Below are 16,161 nucleotides of genomic sequence, written 5' to 3' on the forward strand. Positions count from 1 at the left end.
CTGTGTCTACCATTGAAACACTGACTGACTGTCTGATTTTCTCAACTTTGTCGCAGAAATTAGTCTACTCGGTAATGCAGTCAGTCATCGAATTGATGTTTTTTCCCTGGAGATCGTCCCAATCTAACACAGTCTCACAGTCACACTCACATGTCAACAGCCCTACTTGAGTTTCTAAATGTTGATGATGTGACATGGGTCTTTGGTTTTTAATTTAGAAAAACATCTCATGTGTTGCCAGTTATGGGTTTTCTGGCTCGTTGGTCTAGTAGTATGATTCTCGCTTAGGGTGCGAGAGGTCCCGGGTTCAATTCCCGGACGAGCCCCAGTAAATTGTAGTTTTCCCCTCCAATAAGCAAAACTCATGGGAATTCAACCAGGCAAGTGCTGTGCCAGAAAGTCCCACCCAGTTCTTCAACCGGTCTATCAAGGTATTATGGTCAACCATGTCAAATGCAGCACTGTGAGACCACGATTGAAATGTTGCCACTATCCGTATTGGAGCGGATGTCATGACGGATTTATCTAGAACTGTCTCAGTGCTGGGATGTGGAAACTTGACTGGAGAACATCAAAACAGTTATTTAATGTTAGGAGTTTGTACACATGTTGAAAAACAGCTTTTTCTATGATTTTACTAAGAAAGGGGAGGTTTTATACGGGCCTATAGGTGTTCATAAGTGACCTCTCTAGACTGGCACCGAGGAACAATACCTGAAAGCTGAGACTTATTGAAAATGTCTGAAAGCCCTGAGACCATACAATGTGCAACACTCTTAAAAAACCCTGTTGCCAGAGTATCAAGGCAGCAAGTGGTGGAATTCAGGTGGTATATGATGTCAGCCAGGTTCCTATGAGTAATTAGAGAGAATTGTGTCCAGATTTCTCTCATTGGACACAGAGGTGGAATATATCCTGTGTCTACCATTGAAACACTGACTGACTGTCTGATTTTCTCAACTTTGTCGCAGAAATTAGTCTACTCGGTAATGCAGTCAGTCATCGAATTGATGTTTTTTCCATGGAGATCGTCCCAATCAAACACAGTCTCACAGTCACACTCACATGTCAACAGCCCTACTTGAGTTTCTAAATGTTGATGATGATGTGACATGGGTCTTTGGTTTTTAATTTAGAAAAACATTTTATGTGTTGCCAGTTATGGATTTTCTGGCTCGTTGGTCTAGTAGTATGATTCTCGCTTAGGGTGCGAGAGGTCCAGGGTTCAATTCCCGGACGAGCCCCAGTAAATTGTAGTTTTCCCCTCCAATAAGCAAAACTCATGGGAATTCAACCAGGCAAGTGCTGTGCCAGAAAGTCCCACCCAGTTCTTCAACCGGTCTATCAAGGTATTATGGTCAACCATGTCAAATGCAGCACTGTGAGACCACGATTGAAATGTTGCCACTATCCGTATTGGAGCGGATGTCATGACGGATTTATCTAGAACTGTCTCAGTGCTGGGATGTGGAAACTTGACTGGAGAACATCAAAACAGTTATTTAATGTTAGGAGTTTGTACACATGTTGAAAAACAGCTTTTTCTATGATTTTACTGAGAAAGGGGAGGTTTTATACGGGCCTATAGGTGTTCATAAGTGACCTCTCTAGACTGGCACCGAGGAACAATACCTGAAAGCTGAGACTTATTGAAAATGTCTGAACGCCCTGAGGCCATACAATGTGCAACACTCTTAAAAAACCCTGTTGCCAGAGTATCAAGGCAGCAAGTGGTGGAATTCAGGTGGTGTATGATGTCAGCCAGGTTCCTATGAGTAATTAGAGAGAATTGTGTCCAGATTTCTCTCATTGGACACGGAGGTGGAATATATCCTGTGTCTACCATTGAAACACTGACTGACTGTCTGATTTTCTCAACTTTGTTGCAGAAATTAGTCTACTCGGTAATGCAGTCAGTCATCGAATTGATGTTTTTTCCATGGAGATCGTCCCAATCAAACACAGTCTCACAGTCACACTCACATGTCAACAGCCCTACTTGAGTTTCTAAATGTTGATGATGATGTGACATGGGTCTTTGGTTTTTAATTTAGAAAAACATTTTATGTGTTGCCAGTTATGGATTTTCTGGCTCGTTGGTCTAGTAGTATGATTCTCGCTTAGGGTGCGAGAGGTCCCGGGTTCAATTCACGGACGAGCCCCAGTAAATTGTAGTTTTCCCCTCCAATAAGCAAAACTCATGGGAATTCAACCAGGCAAGTGCTGTGCCAGAAAGTCCCACCCAGTTCTTCAACCGGTCTATCAAGGTATTATGGTCAACCATGTCAAATGCAGCACTGTGAGACCACGATTGAAATGTTGCCACTATCCGTATTGGAGCGGATGTCATGACGGATTTATCTAGAACTGTCTCAGTGCTGGGATGTGGAAACTTGACTGGAGAACATCAAAACAGTTATTTAATGTTAGGAGTTTGTACACATGTTGAAAAACAGCTTTTTCTATGATTTTACTGAGAAAGGGGAGGTTTTATACGGGCCTATAGGTGTTCATAAGTGACCTCTCTAGACTGGCACCGAGGAACAATACCTGAAAGCTGAGACTTATTGAAAATGTCTGAACGCCCTGAGGCCATACAATGTGCAACACTCTTAAAAAACCCTGTTGCCAGAGTATCAAGGCAGCAAGTGGTGGAATTCAGGTGGTGTATGATGTCAGCCAGGTTCCTATGAGTAATTAGAGAGAATTGTGTCCAGATTTCTCTCATTGGACACAGAGGTGGAATATATCCTGTGTCTACCATTGAAACACTGACTGACTGTCTGATTTTCTCAACTTTGTCGCAGAAATTAGTCTACTCGGTAATGCAGTCAGTCATCGAATTGATGTTGTTTCCCTGGAGATCGTCCCAATCTAACACAGTCTCACAGTCACACTCACATGTCAACAGACCTACTTGAGTTTCTAAATGTTGATGATGATGTGACATGGGTCTTTGGTTTTTAATTTAGAAAAACATTTTATGTGTTGCCAGTTATGGGTTTTCTGGCTCGTTGGTCTAGTAGTATGATTCTCGCTTAGGGTGCGAGAGGTCCCGGGTTCAATTCCCGGACGAGCCCCAGTAAATTGTAGTTTTCCCCTCCAATAAGCAAAAGTCATAGGAATTCAACCAGGCAAGTGCTGTGCCAGAAAGTCCCACCCAGTTCTTCAACCGGTCTATCAAGGTATTATGGTCAACCATGTCAAATGCAGCACTGTGAGACCACGATTGAAATGTTGCCACTATCCGTATTGGAGCGGATGTCATGACGGATTTATGTAGAACTGTCTCAGTGCTGGGATGTGGAAACTTGACTGGAGAACATCAAAACAGTTATTTAATGTTAGGAGTTTGTACACATGTTGAAAAACAGCTTTTTCTATGATTTTACTAAGAAAGGGGAGGTTTTATACGGGCCTATAGGTGTTCATAAGTGACCTCTCTAGACTGGCACCGAGGAACAATACCTGAAAGCTGAGACTTATTGAAAATGTCTGAACGCCCTGAGGCCATACAATGTGCAACACTCTTAAAAAACCCTGTTGCCAGAGTATCAAGGCAGCAAGTGGTGGAATTCAGGTGGTGTATGATGTCAGCCAGGTTCCTATGAGTAATTAGAGAGAATTGTGTCCAGATTTCTCTCATTGGACACGGAGGTGGAATATATCCTGTGTCTACCATTGAAACACTGACTGACTGTCTGATTTTCTCAACTTTGTTGCAGAAATTAGTCTACTCGGTAATGCAGTCAGTCATCGAATAGATGTTTTTTCCATGGAGATCGTCCCAATCAAACACAGTCTCACAGTCACACTCACATGTCAACAGCCCTACTTGAGTTTCTAAATGTTGATGATGATGTGACATGGGTCTTTGGTTTTTAATTTAGAAAAACATTTTATGTGTTGCCAGTTATGGATTTTCTGGCTCGTTGGTCTAGTAGTATGATTCTCGCTTAGGGTGCGAGAGGTCCCGGGTTCAATTCACGGACGAGCCCCAGTAAATTGTAGTTTTCCCCTCCAATAAGCAAAACTCATGGGAATTCAACCAGGCAAGTGCTGTGCCAGAAAGTCCCACCCAGTTCTTCAACCGGTCTATCAAGGTATTATGGTCAACCATGTCAAATGCAGCACTGTGAGACCACGATTGAAATGTTGCCACTATCCGTATTGGAGCGGATGTCATGACGGATTTATCTAGAACTGTCTCAGTGCTGGGATGTGGAAACTTGACTGGAGAACATCAAAACAGTTATTTAATGTTAGGAGTTTGTACACATGTTGAAAAACAGCTTTTTCTATGATTTTACTGAGAAAGGGGAGGTTTTATACGGGCCTATAGGTGTTCATAAGTGACCTCTCTAGACTGGCACCGAGGAACAATACCTGAAAGCTGAGACTTATTGAAAATGTCTGAACGCCCTGAGGCCATACAATGTGCAACACTCTTAAAAAACCCTGTTGCCAGAGTATCAAGGCAGCAAGTGGTGGAATTCAGGTGGTGTATGATGTCAGCCAGGTTCCTATGAGTAATTAGAGAGAATTGTGTCCAGATTTCTCTCATTGGACACAGAGGTGGAATATATCCTGTGTCTACCATTGAAACACTGACTGACTGTCTGATTTTCTCAACTTTGTCGCAGAAATTAGTCTACTCGGTAATGCAGTCAGTCATCGAATTGATGTTGTTTCCCTGGAGATCGTCCCAATCTAACACAGTCTCACAGTCACACTCACATGTCAACAGACCTACTTGAGTTTCTAAATGTTGATGATGATGTGACATGGGTCTTTGGTTTTTAATTTAGAAAAACATTTTATGTGTTGCCAGTTATGGGTTTTCTGGCTCGTTGGTCTAGTAGTATGATTCTCGCTTAGGGTGCGAGAGGTCCCGGGTTCAATTCCCGGACGAGCCCCAGTAAATTGTAGTTTTCCCCTCCAATAAGCAAAAGTCATAGGAATTCAACCAGGCAAGTGCTGTGCCAGAAAGTCCCACCCAGTTCTTCAACCGGTCTATCAAGGTATTATGGTCAACCATGTCAAATGCAGCACTGTGAGACCACGATTGAAATGTTGCCACTATCCGTATTGGAGCGGATGTCATGACGGATTTATGTAGAACTGTCTCAGTGCTGGGATGTGGAAACTTGACTGGAGAACATCAAAACAGTTATTTAATGTTAGGAGTTTGTACACATGTTGAAAAACAGCTTTTTCTATGATTTTACTAAGAAAGGGGAGGTTTTATACGGGCCTATAGGTGTTCATAAGTGACCTCTCTAGACTGGCACCGAGGAACAATACCTGAAAGCTGAGACTTATTGAAAATGTCTGAAAGCCCTGAGGCCATACAATGTGCAACACTCTTAAAAAACCCTGTTGCCAGAGTATCAAGGCAGCAAGTGGTGGAATTCAGGTGGTGTATGATGTCAGCCAGGTTCCTATGAGTAATTAGAGAGAATTGTGTCCAGATTTCTCTCATTGGACACAGAGGTGGAATATATCCTGTGTCTACCATTGAAACACTGACTGACTGTCTGATTTTCTCAACTTTGTTGCAGAAATTAGTCTACTCGGTAATGCAGTCAGTCATCGAATTGATGTTTTTTCCATGGAGATCGTCCCAATCTAACACAGTCTCACAGTCACACTCACATGTCAACAGCCCTACTTGAGTTTCTAAATGTTGATGATGATGTGACATGGGTCTTTGGTTTTTAATTTAGAAAAACATTTTATGTGTTGCCAGTTATGGGTTTTCTGGCTCGTTGGTCTAGTAGTATGATTCTCGCTTAGGGTGCGAGAGGTCCTGGGTTCAATTCCCGGACGAGCCCCAGTAAATTGTAGTTTTCCCCTCCAATAAGCCAAAACTCATGGGAATTCAACCAGGCAAGTGCTGTGCCAGAAAGTCCCACCCAGTTCTTCAACCGGTCTATCAAGGTATTATGGTCAACCATGTCAAATGCAGCACTGTGAGACCACGATTGAAATGTTGCCACTATCCGTATTGGAGCGGATGTCATGACGGATTTATGTAGAACTGTCTCAGTGCTGGGATGTGGAAACTTGACTGGAGAACATCAAAACAGTTATTTAATGTTAGGAGTTTGTACACATGTTGAAAAACAGCTTTTTCTATGATTTTACAAAGAAAGGGGAGGTTTTATACGGGCCTATAGGTGTTCATAAGTGACCTCTCTAGACTGGCACCGAGGAACAATACCTGAAAGCTGAGACTTATTGAAAATGTCTGAAAGCCCTGAGGCCATACAATGTGCAACACTCTTAAAAAACCCTGTTGCCAGAGTATCAAGGCAGCAAGTGGTGGAATTCAGGTGGTGTATGATGTCACCCAGGTTCCTATGAGTAATTAGAGAGAATTGTGTCCAGATTTCTCTCATTGGACACAGAGGTGGAATATATCCTGTGTCTACCATTGAAACACTGACTGACTGTCTGATTTTCTCAACTTTGTTGCAGAAATTAGTCTACTCGGTAATGCAGTCAGTCATCGAATTGATGTTTTTTCCATGGAGATCGTCCCAATCAAACACAGTCTCACAGTCACACTCACATGTCAACAGCCCTACTTGAGTTTCTAAATGTTGATGATGATGTGACATGGGTCTTTGGTTTTTAATTTAGAAAAACATTTTATGTGTTGCCAGTTATGGATTTTCTGGCTCGCTGGTCTAGTAGTATGATTCTCGCTTAGGGTGCGAGAGGTCCTGGGTTCAATTCCCGGACGAGCCCCAGTAAATTGTAGTTTTCCCCTCCAATAAGCAAAACTCATGGGAATTCAACCAGGCAAGTGCTGTGCCAGAAATGCCCACCCAGTTCTTCAACCGGTCTATCAAGGTATTATGGTCAACCATGTCAAATGCAGCACTGTGAGACCACGATTGAAATGTTGCCACTATCCGTATTGGAGCGGATGTCATGACGGATTTATCTAGAACTGTCTCAGTGCTGGGATGTGGAAACTTGACTGGAGAACATCAAAACAGTTATTTAATGTTAGGAGTTTGTACACATGTTGAAAAACAGCTTTTTCTATGATTTTACTATGAAAGGGGAGGTTTTATACGGGCCTATAGGTGTTCATAAGTGACCTCTCTAGACTGGCACCGAGGAACAATACCTGAAAGCTGAGACTTATTGAAAATGTCTGAAAGCCCTGAGGCCATACAATGTGCAACACTCTTACAGTAAAAAACCCTGTTGCCAGAGTATCAAGGCAGCAAGTGGTGGAATTCAGGTGGTGTATGATGTCAGCCAGGTTCCTATGAGTAATTAGAGAGAATTGTGTCCAGATTTCTCTCATTGGACACAGAGGTGGAATATATCCTGTGTCTACCATTGAAACACTGACTGACTGTCTGATTTTCTCAACTTTGTCGCAGAAATTAGTCTACTCGGTAATGCAGTCAGTCATCGAATTGATGTTTTTTCCATGGAGATCGTCCCAATCAAACACAGTCTCACAGTCACACTCACATGTCAACAGCCCTACTTGAGTTTCTAAATGTTGATGATGATGTGACATGGGTCTTTGGTTTTTAATTTAGAAAAACATTTTATGTGTTGCCAGTTATGGATTTTCTGGCTCGCTGGTCTAGTAGTATGATTCTCGCTTAGGGTGCGAGAGGTCCTGGGTTCAATTCCCGGACGAGCCCCAGTAAATTGTAGTTTTCCCCTCCAATAAGCAAAACTCATGGGAATTCAACCAGGCAAGTGCTGTGCCAGAAATGCCCACCCAGTTCTTCAACCGGTCTATCAAGGTATTATGGTCAACCATGTCAAATGCAGCACTGTGAGACCACGATTGAAATGTTGCCACTATCCGTATTGGAGCGGATGTCATGACGGATTTATCTAGAACTGTCTCAGTGCTGGGATGTGGAAACTTGACTGGAGAACATCAAAACAGTTATTTAATGTTAGGAGTTTGTACACATGTTGAAAAACAGCTTTTTCTATGATTTTACTGAGAAAGGGGAGGTTTTATACGGGCCTATAGGTGTTCATAAGTGACCTCTCTAGACTGGCACCGAGGAACAATACCTGAAAGCTGAGACTTATTGAAAATGTCTGAACGCCCTGAGGCCATACAATGTGCAACACTCTTAAAAAACCCTGTTGCCAGAGTATCAAGGCATCAAGTGGTGGAATTCAGGTGGTGTATGATGTCAGCCGGGTTCCTATGAGTAATTAGAGAGAATTGTGTCCAGATTTCTCTCATTGGACACAGAGGTGGAATATATCCTGTGTCTACCATTGAAACACTGACTGACTGTCTGATTTTCTCAACTTTGTCGCAGAAATTAGTCTACTCGGTAATGCAGTCAGTCATCGAATTGATGTCGTTTCCCTGGAGATCGTCCCAATCTAACACAGTCTCACAGTCACACTCACATGTAAACAGCCCTACTTGAGTTTCTAAATGTTGATGATGTGACATGGGTCTTTGGTTTTTAATTTAGAAAAACATTTCATGTGTTGCCAGTTATGGGTTTTCTGGCTCGTTGGTCTAGTAGTATGATTCTCGCTTAGGGTGCGAGAGGTCCCGGGTTCAATTCCCGGACGAGCCCCAGTAAATTGTAGTTTTCCCCTCCAATAAGCAAAACTCATAGGAATTCAACCAGGCAAGTGCTGTGCCAGAAAGTCCCACCCAGTTCTTCAACCGGTCTATCAAGATATTATGGTCAACCATGTCAAATGCAGCACTGTGAGACCACAATTGAAATGTTGCCACTATCCGTATTGGAGCGGATGTCATGACGGATTTATGTAGAACTGTCTCAGTGCTGGGATGTGGAAACTTGACTGGAGAACATCAAAACAGTTATTTAATGTTAGGAGTTTGTACACATGTTGAAAAACAGCTTTTTCTATGATTTTACTGAGAAAGGGGAGGTTTTATACGGGCCTATAGGTGTTCATAAGTGACCTCTCTAGACTGGCACCGAGGAACAATACCTGAAAGCTGAGACTTATTGAAAATGTCTGAACGCCCTGAGGCCATACAATGTGCAACACTCTTAAAAAACCCTGTTGCCAGAGTATCAAGGCAGCAAGTGGTGGAATTCAGGTGGTGTATGATGTCAGCCGGGTTCCTATGAGTAATTAGAGAGAATTGTGTCCAGATTTCTCTCATTGGACACAGAGGTGGAATATATCCTGTGTCTACCATTGAAACACTGACTGACTGTCTGATTTTCTCAACTTTGTCGCAGAAATTAGTCTACTCGGTAATGCAGTCAGTCATCGAATTGATGTTTTTTCCCTGGAGATCGTCCCAATCTAACACAGTCTCACAGTCACACTCACATGTCAACAGCCCTACTTGAGTTTCTAAATGTTGATGATGTGACATGGGTCTTTGGTTTTTAATTTAGAAAAACATCTCATGTGTTGCCAGTTATGGGTTTTCTGGCTCGTTGGTCTAGTAGTATGATTCTCGCTTAGGGTGCGAGAGGTCCCGGGTTCAATTCCCGGACGAGCCCCAGTAAATTGTAGTTTTCCCCTCCAATAAGCAAAACTCATGGGAATTCAACCAGGCAAGTGCTGTGCCAGAAAGTCCCACCCAGTTCTTCAACCGGTCTATCAAGGTATTATGGTCAACCATGTCAAATGCAGCACTGTGAGACCACGATTGAAATGTTGCCACTATCCGTATTGGAGCGGATGTCATGACGGATTTATCTAGAACTGTCTCAGTGCTGGGATGTGGAAACTTGACTGGAGAACATCAAAACAGTTATTTAATGTTAGGAGTTTGTACACATGTTGAAAAACAGCTTTTTCTATGATTTTACTAAGAAAGGGGAGGTTTTATACGGGCCTATAGGTGTTCATAAGTGACCTCTCTAGACTGGCACCGAGGAACAATACCTGAAAGCTGAGACTTATTGAAAATGTCTGAAAGCCCTGAGACCATACAATGTGCAACACTCTTAAAAAACCCTGTTGCCAGAGTATCAAGGCAGCAAGTGGTGGAATTCAGGTGGTATATGATGTCAGCCAGGTTCCTATGAGTAATTAGAGAGAATTGTGTCCAGATTTCTCTCATTGGACACAGAGGTGGAATATATCCTGTGTCTACCATTGAAACACTGACTGACTGTCTGATTTTCTCAACTTTGTCGCAGAAATTAGTCTACTCGGTAATGCAGTCAGTCATCGAATTGATGTTTTTTCCATGGAGATCGTCCCAATCAAACACAGTCTCACAGTCACACTCACATGTCAACAGCCCTACTTGAGTTTCTAAATGTTGATGATGATGTGACATGGGTCTTTGGTTTTTAATTTAGAAAAACATTTTATGTGTTGCCAGTTATGGATTTTCTGGCTCGTTGGTCTAGTAGTATGATTCTCGCTTAGGGTGCGAGAGGTCCAGGGTTCAATTCCCGGACGAGCCCCAGTAAATTGTAGTTTTCCCCTCCAATAAGCAAAACTCATGGGAATTCAACCAGGCAAGTGCTGTGCCAGAAAGTCCCACCCAGTTCTTCAACCGGTCTATCAAGGTATTATGGTCAACCATGTCAAATGCAGCACTGTGAGACCACGATTGAAATGTTGCCACTATCCGTATTGGAGCGGATGTCATGACGGATTTATCTAGAACTGTCTCAGTGCTGGGATGTGGAAACTTGACTGGAGAACATCAAAACAGTTATTTAATGTTAGGAGTTTGTACACATGTTGAAAAACAGCTTTTTCTATGATTTTACTGAGAAAGGGGAGGTTTTATACGGGCCTATAGGTGTTCATAAGTGACCTCTCTAGACTGGCACCGAGGAACAATACCTGAAAGCTGAGACTTATTGAAAATGTCTGAACGCCCTGAGGCCATACAATGTGCAACACTCTTAAAAAACCCTGTTGCCAGAGTATCAAGGCAGCAAGTGGTGGAATTCAGGTGGTGTATGATGTCAGCCAGGTTCCTATGAGTAATTAGAGAGAATTGTGTCCAGATTTCTCTCATTGGACACGGAGGTGGAATATATCCTGTGTCTACCATTGAAACACTGACTGACTGTCTGATTTTCTCAACTTTGTTGCAGAAATTAGTCTACTCGGTAATGCAGTCAGTCATCGAATAGATGTTTTTTCCATGGAGATCGTCCCAATCAAACACAGTCTCACAGTCACACTCACATGTCAACAGCCCTACTTGAGTTTCTAAATGTTGATGATGATGTGACATGGGTCTTTGGTTTTTAATTTAGAAAAACATTTTATGTGTTGCCAGTTATGGATTTTCTGGCTCGTTGGTCTAGTAGTATGATTCTCGCTTAGGGTGCGAGAGGTCCCGGGTTCAATTCACGGACGAGCCCCAGTAAATTGTAGTTTTCCCCTCCAATAAGCAAAACTCATGGGAATTCAACCAGGCAAGTGCTGTGCCAGAAAGTCCCACCCAGTTCTTCAACCGGTCTATCAAGGTATTATGGTCAACCATGTCAAATGCAGCACTGTGAGACCACGATTGAAATGTTGCCACTATCCGTATTGGAGCGGATGTCATGACGGATTTATCTAGAACTGTCTCAGTGCTGGGATGTGGAAACTTGACTGGAGAACATCAAAACAGTTATTTAATGTTAGGAGTTTGTACACATGTTGAAAAACAGCTTTTTCTATGATTTTACTGAGAAAGGGGAGGTTTTATACGGGCCTATAGGTGTTCATAAGTGACCTCTCTAGACTGGCACCGAGGAACAATACCTGAAAGCTGAGACTTATTGAAAATGTCTGAAAGCCCTGAGGCCATACAATGTGCAACACTCTTAAAAAACCCTGTTGCCAGAGTATCAAGGCAGCAAGTGGTGGAATTCAGGTGGTGTATGATGTCAGCCAGGTTCCTATGAGTAATTAGAGAGAATTGTGTCCAGATTTCTCTCATTGGACACAGAGGTGGAATATATCCTGTGTCTACCATTGAAACACTGACTGACTGTCTGATTTTCTCAACTTTGTTGCAGAAATTAGTCTACTCGGTAATGCAGTCAGTCATCGAATTGATGTTTTTTCCATGGAGATCGTCCCAATCTAACACAGTCTCACAGTCACACTCACATGTCAACAGCCCTACTTGAGTTTCTAAATGTTGATGATGATGTGACATGGGTCTTTGGTTTTTAATTTAGAAAAACATTTTATGTGTTGCCAGTTATGGGTTTTCTGGCTCGTTGGTCTAGTAGTATGATTCTCGCTTAGGGTGCGAGAGGTCCTGGGTTCAATTCCCGGACGAGCCCCAGTAAATTGTAGTTTTCCCCTCCAATAAGCCAAAACTCATGGGAATTCAACCAGGCAAGTGCTGTGCCAGAAAGTCCCACCCAGTTCTTCAACCGGTCTATCAAGGTATTATGGTCAACCATGTCAAATGCAGCTTTGTGAGACCACGATTGAAATGTTGCCACTATCCGTATTGGAGCGGATGTCATGACGGACTTCATCTAGAACTGTCTCAGTGCTAGGATGTGGAAACTTGACTGGAGAAAATCAAAACAGTTATTTAATGTTAGGAGTTTGTACACATGTTGAAAAACAGCTTTTTCTATGATTTTACTAAGAAAGGGGAGGTTTTATACGGGCTTATAGGTGTTCATAAGTGACCTCTCTAGACTGGCACCGAGGAACAATACCTGAAAGCTGGGACTTATTGAAAATGTCTGAAAGCCCTGAGGCCATACAATGTGCAACACTCTTAAAAAACCCTGTTGCCAGAGTATCAAGGCATCAAGTGGTGGAATTCAGGTGGTGTATGATGTCAGCCGGGTTCCTATGAGTAATTAGAGAGAATTGTGTCCAGATTTCTCTCATTGGACACAGAGGTGGAATATATCCTGTGTCTACCATTGAAACACTGACTGACTGTCTGATTTTCTCAACTTTGTCGCAGAAATTAGTCTACTCGGTAATGCAGTCAGTCATCGAATTGATGTTTTTTCCCTGGAGATCGTCCCAATCTAACACAGTCTCACAGTCACACTCACATGTCAACAGCCCTACTTGAGTTTCTAAATGTTGATGATGATGTGACATGGGTCTTTGGTTTTTAATTTAGAAAAACCTTTTATGTGTTGCCAGTTACGGGTTTTCTGGCTCGTTGGTCTAGTAGTATGATTCTCGCTTAGGGTGCGAGAGGTCCCGGGTTCAATTCCCGGACGAGCCCCAGTAAATTGTAGTTTTCCCCTCCAATAAGCAAAACTCATGGGAATTCAACCAGGCAAGTGCTGTGCCAGAAAGTCCCACCCAGTTCTTCAACCGGTCTATCAAGGTATTATGGTCAACCATGTCAAATGCAGCACTGTGAGACCACGATTGAAATGTTGCCACTATCCGTATTGGAGCGGATGTCATGACGGATTTATGTAGAACTGTCTCAGTGCTGGGATGTGGAAACTTGACTGGAGAACATCAAAACAGTTATTTAATGTTAGGAGTTTGTACACATGTTGAAAAACAGCTTTTTCTATGATTTTACTAAGAAAGGGGAGGTTTTATACGGGCCTATAGGTGTTCATAAGTGACCTCTCTAGACTGGCACCGAGGAACAATACCTGAAAGCTGAGACTTATTGAAAATGTCTGAAAGCCCTGAGGCCATACAATGTGCAACACTCTTAAAAAACCCTGTTGCCAGAGTATCAAGGCAGCAAGTGGTGGAATTCAGGTGGTGTATGATGTCAGCCAGGTTCCTATGAGTAATTAGAGAGAATTGTGTCCAGATTTCTCTCATTGGACACAGAGGTGGAATATATCCTGTGTCTACCATTGAAACACTGACTGACTGTCTGATTTTCTCAACTTTGTTGCAGAAATTAGTCTACTCGGTAATGCAGTCAGTCATCAAATTGATGTTTTTTCCATGGAGATCGTCCCAATCTAACACAGTCTCACAGTCACACTCACATGTCAACAGCCCTACTTGAGTTTCTAAATGTTGATGATGATGTGACATGGGTCTTTGGTTTTTAATTTAGAAAAACATTTTATGTGTTGCCAGTTATGGGTTTTCTGGCTCGTTGGTCTAGTAGTATGATTCTCGCTTAGGGTGCGAGAGGTCCCGGGTTCAATTCCCGGACGAGCCCCAGTAAATTGTAGTTTTCCCCTCCAATAAGCAAAACTCATGGGAATTCAACCAGGCAAGTGCTGTGCCAGAAAGTCCCACCCAGTTCTTCAACCGGTCTATCAAGGTATTATGGTCAACCATGTCAAATGCAGCACTGTGAGACCACGATTGAAATGTTGCCACTATCCGTATTGGAGCGGATGTCATGACGGACTTCATCTAGAACTGTCTCAGTGCTAGGATGTGGAAACTTGACTGGAGAAAATCAAAACAGTTATTTAATGTTAGGAGTTTGTACACATGTTGAAAAACAGCTTTTTCTATGATTTTACTAAGAAAGGGGAGGTTTTATACGGGCTTATAGGTGTTCATAAGTGACCTCTCTAGACTGGCACCGAGGAACAATACCTGAAAGCCCGGACTTATTGAAAATGTCTGAAAGCCCTGAGGCCATACAATGTGCAACACTCTTAAAAAACCCTGTTGCCAGAGTATCAAGGCATCAAGTGGTGGAATTCAGGTGGTGTATGATGTCAGCCGGGTTCCTATGAGTAATTAGAGAGAATTGTGTCCAGATTTCTCTCATTGGACACAGAGGTGGAATATATCCTGTGTCTACCATTGAAACACTGACTGACTGTCTGATTTTCTCAACTTTGTCGCAGAAATTAGTCTACTCGGTAATGCAGTCAGTCATCGAATTGATGTTGTTTCCCTGGAGATCGTCCCAATCTAACACAGTCTCACAGTCACACTCACATGTCAACAGCCCTACTTGAGTTTCTAAATGTTGATGATGTGACATGGGTCTTTGGTTTTTAATTTAGAAAAACATTTCATGTGTTGCCAGTTATGGGTTTTCTGGCTCGTTGGTCTAGTAGTATGATTCTCGCTTAGGGTGCGAGAGGTCCCGGGTTCAATTCCCGGACGAGCCCCAGTAAATTGTAGTTTTCCCCTCCAATAAGCAAAACTCATGGGAATTCAACCAGGCAAGTGCTGTGCCAGAAAGTCCCACCCAGTTCTTCAACCGGTCTATCAAGGTATTATGGTCAACCATGTCAAATGCAGGACTGTGAGACCACGATTGAAATGTTGCCACTATCCGTATTGGAGCGGATGTCATGACGGACTTCATCTAGAACTGTCTCAGTGCTAGGATGTGGAAACTTGACTGGAGAACATCAAAACAGTTATTTAATGTTAGGAGTTTGTACACATGTTGAAAAACAGCTTTTTCTATGATTTTACTAAGAAAGGGGAGGTTTTATACGGGCCTATAGGTGTTCATAAGTGACCTCTCTAGACTGGCACCGAGGAACAATACCTGAAAGCTGAGACTTATTGAAAATGTCTGAAAGCCCTGAGGCCATACAATGTGCAACACTCTTAAAAAACCCTGTTGCCAGAGTATCAAGGCAGCAAGTGGTGGAATTCAGGTGGTGTATGATGTCAGCCAGGTTCCTATGAGTAATTAGAGAGAATTGTGTCCAGATTTCTCTCATTGGACACAGAGGTGGAATATATCCTGTGTCTACCATTGAAACACTGACTGACTGTCTGATTTTCTCAACTTTGTCGCAGAAATTAGTCTACTCGGTAATGCAGTCAGTCATCGAATTGATGTTTATTCCATGGAGATCGTCCCAATCAAACACAGTCTCACAGTCACACTCACATGTCAACAGCCCTACTTGAGTTTCTAAATGTTGATGATGATGTGACATGGGTCTTTGGTTTTTAATTTAGAAAAACCTTTTATGTGTTGCCAGTTACGGGTTTTCTGGCTTGTTGGTCTAGTAGTATGATTCTCACTTAGGGTGCGAGAGGTCCCGGGTTCAATTCCCGGACGAGCCCCAGTAAATTGTAGTTTTCCCCTCCAATAAGCAAAACTCATGGGAATTCAACCAGGCAAGTGCTGTGCCAGAAAGTCCCACCCAGTTCTTCAACCGGTCTATCAAGGTATTATGGTCAACCATGTCAAATGCAGCACTTTGAGACCACGATTGAAATGTTGCCACTATCCGTATTGGAGCGGATGTCATGACGGATTTATGTAGAACTGTCTCAGTGCTGGGATGTGGA

The 16,161-nt window shown here is 42.7% G+C and overlaps 12 non-coding genes across 12 annotated transcripts; all 12 read left to right on the forward strand.

Annotated features, from left to right (window-relative positions):
- The first annotated feature begins 254 nt into the window (after positions 1-254).
- trnap-agg (transfer RNA proline (anticodon AGG)) lies at positions 255-326 on the forward strand. Its single transcript has one exon. It is a non-coding gene; the product is annotated as a tRNA-Pro (tRNA).
- An 846-nt stretch (positions 327-1,172) lies between these two features.
- Positions 1,173-1,244, forward strand: trnap-agg (transfer RNA proline (anticodon AGG)). Its single transcript has one exon. It is a non-coding gene; the product is annotated as a tRNA-Pro (tRNA).
- Positions 1,245-3,008: 1,764 nt separating this feature from the next.
- On the forward strand, positions 3,009-3,080 carry trnap-agg (transfer RNA proline (anticodon AGG)). Its single transcript has one exon. It is a non-coding gene; the product is annotated as a tRNA-Pro (tRNA).
- A 1,764-nt stretch (positions 3,081-4,844) lies between these two features.
- Positions 4,845-4,916, forward strand: trnap-agg (transfer RNA proline (anticodon AGG)). The gene has a single exon. It is a non-coding gene; the product is annotated as a tRNA-Pro (tRNA).
- An 846-nt stretch (positions 4,917-5,762) lies between these two features.
- Positions 5,763-5,834, forward strand: trnap-agg (transfer RNA proline (anticodon AGG)). The gene has a single exon. It is a non-coding gene; the product is annotated as a tRNA-Pro (tRNA).
- Positions 5,835-8,519: 2,685 nt separating this feature from the next.
- Positions 8,520-8,591, forward strand: trnap-agg (transfer RNA proline (anticodon AGG)). The gene has a single exon. It is a non-coding gene; the product is annotated as a tRNA-Pro (tRNA).
- An 843-nt stretch (positions 8,592-9,434) lies between these two features.
- Positions 9,435-9,506, forward strand: trnap-agg (transfer RNA proline (anticodon AGG)). The gene has a single exon. It is a non-coding gene; the product is annotated as a tRNA-Pro (tRNA).
- An 846-nt stretch (positions 9,507-10,352) lies between these two features.
- Positions 10,353-10,424, forward strand: trnap-agg (transfer RNA proline (anticodon AGG)). Its single transcript has one exon. It is a non-coding gene; the product is annotated as a tRNA-Pro (tRNA).
- A 1,764-nt stretch (positions 10,425-12,188) lies between these two features.
- Positions 12,189-12,260, forward strand: trnap-agg (transfer RNA proline (anticodon AGG)). Its single transcript has one exon. It is a non-coding gene; the product is annotated as a tRNA-Pro (tRNA).
- An 848-nt stretch (positions 12,261-13,108) lies between these two features.
- On the forward strand, positions 13,109-13,180 carry trnap-agg (transfer RNA proline (anticodon AGG)). The gene has a single exon. It is a non-coding gene; the product is annotated as a tRNA-Pro (tRNA).
- Positions 13,181-14,026: 846 nt separating this feature from the next.
- trnap-agg (transfer RNA proline (anticodon AGG)) lies at positions 14,027-14,098 on the forward strand. The gene has a single exon. It is a non-coding gene; the product is annotated as a tRNA-Pro (tRNA).
- Positions 14,099-14,942: 844 nt separating this feature from the next.
- On the forward strand, positions 14,943-15,014 carry trnap-agg (transfer RNA proline (anticodon AGG)). Its single transcript has one exon. It is a non-coding gene; the product is annotated as a tRNA-Pro (tRNA).
- The last annotated feature ends 1,147 nt before the right edge of the window (positions 15,015-16,161 follow it).

Source organism: Cololabis saira, chromosome 4, assembly GCF_033807715.1.
Source record: "Cololabis saira isolate AMF1-May2022 chromosome 4, fColSai1.1, whole genome shotgun sequence".
NCBI lineage: Eukaryota > Metazoa > Chordata > Actinopteri > Beloniformes > Belonidae > Cololabis > Cololabis saira.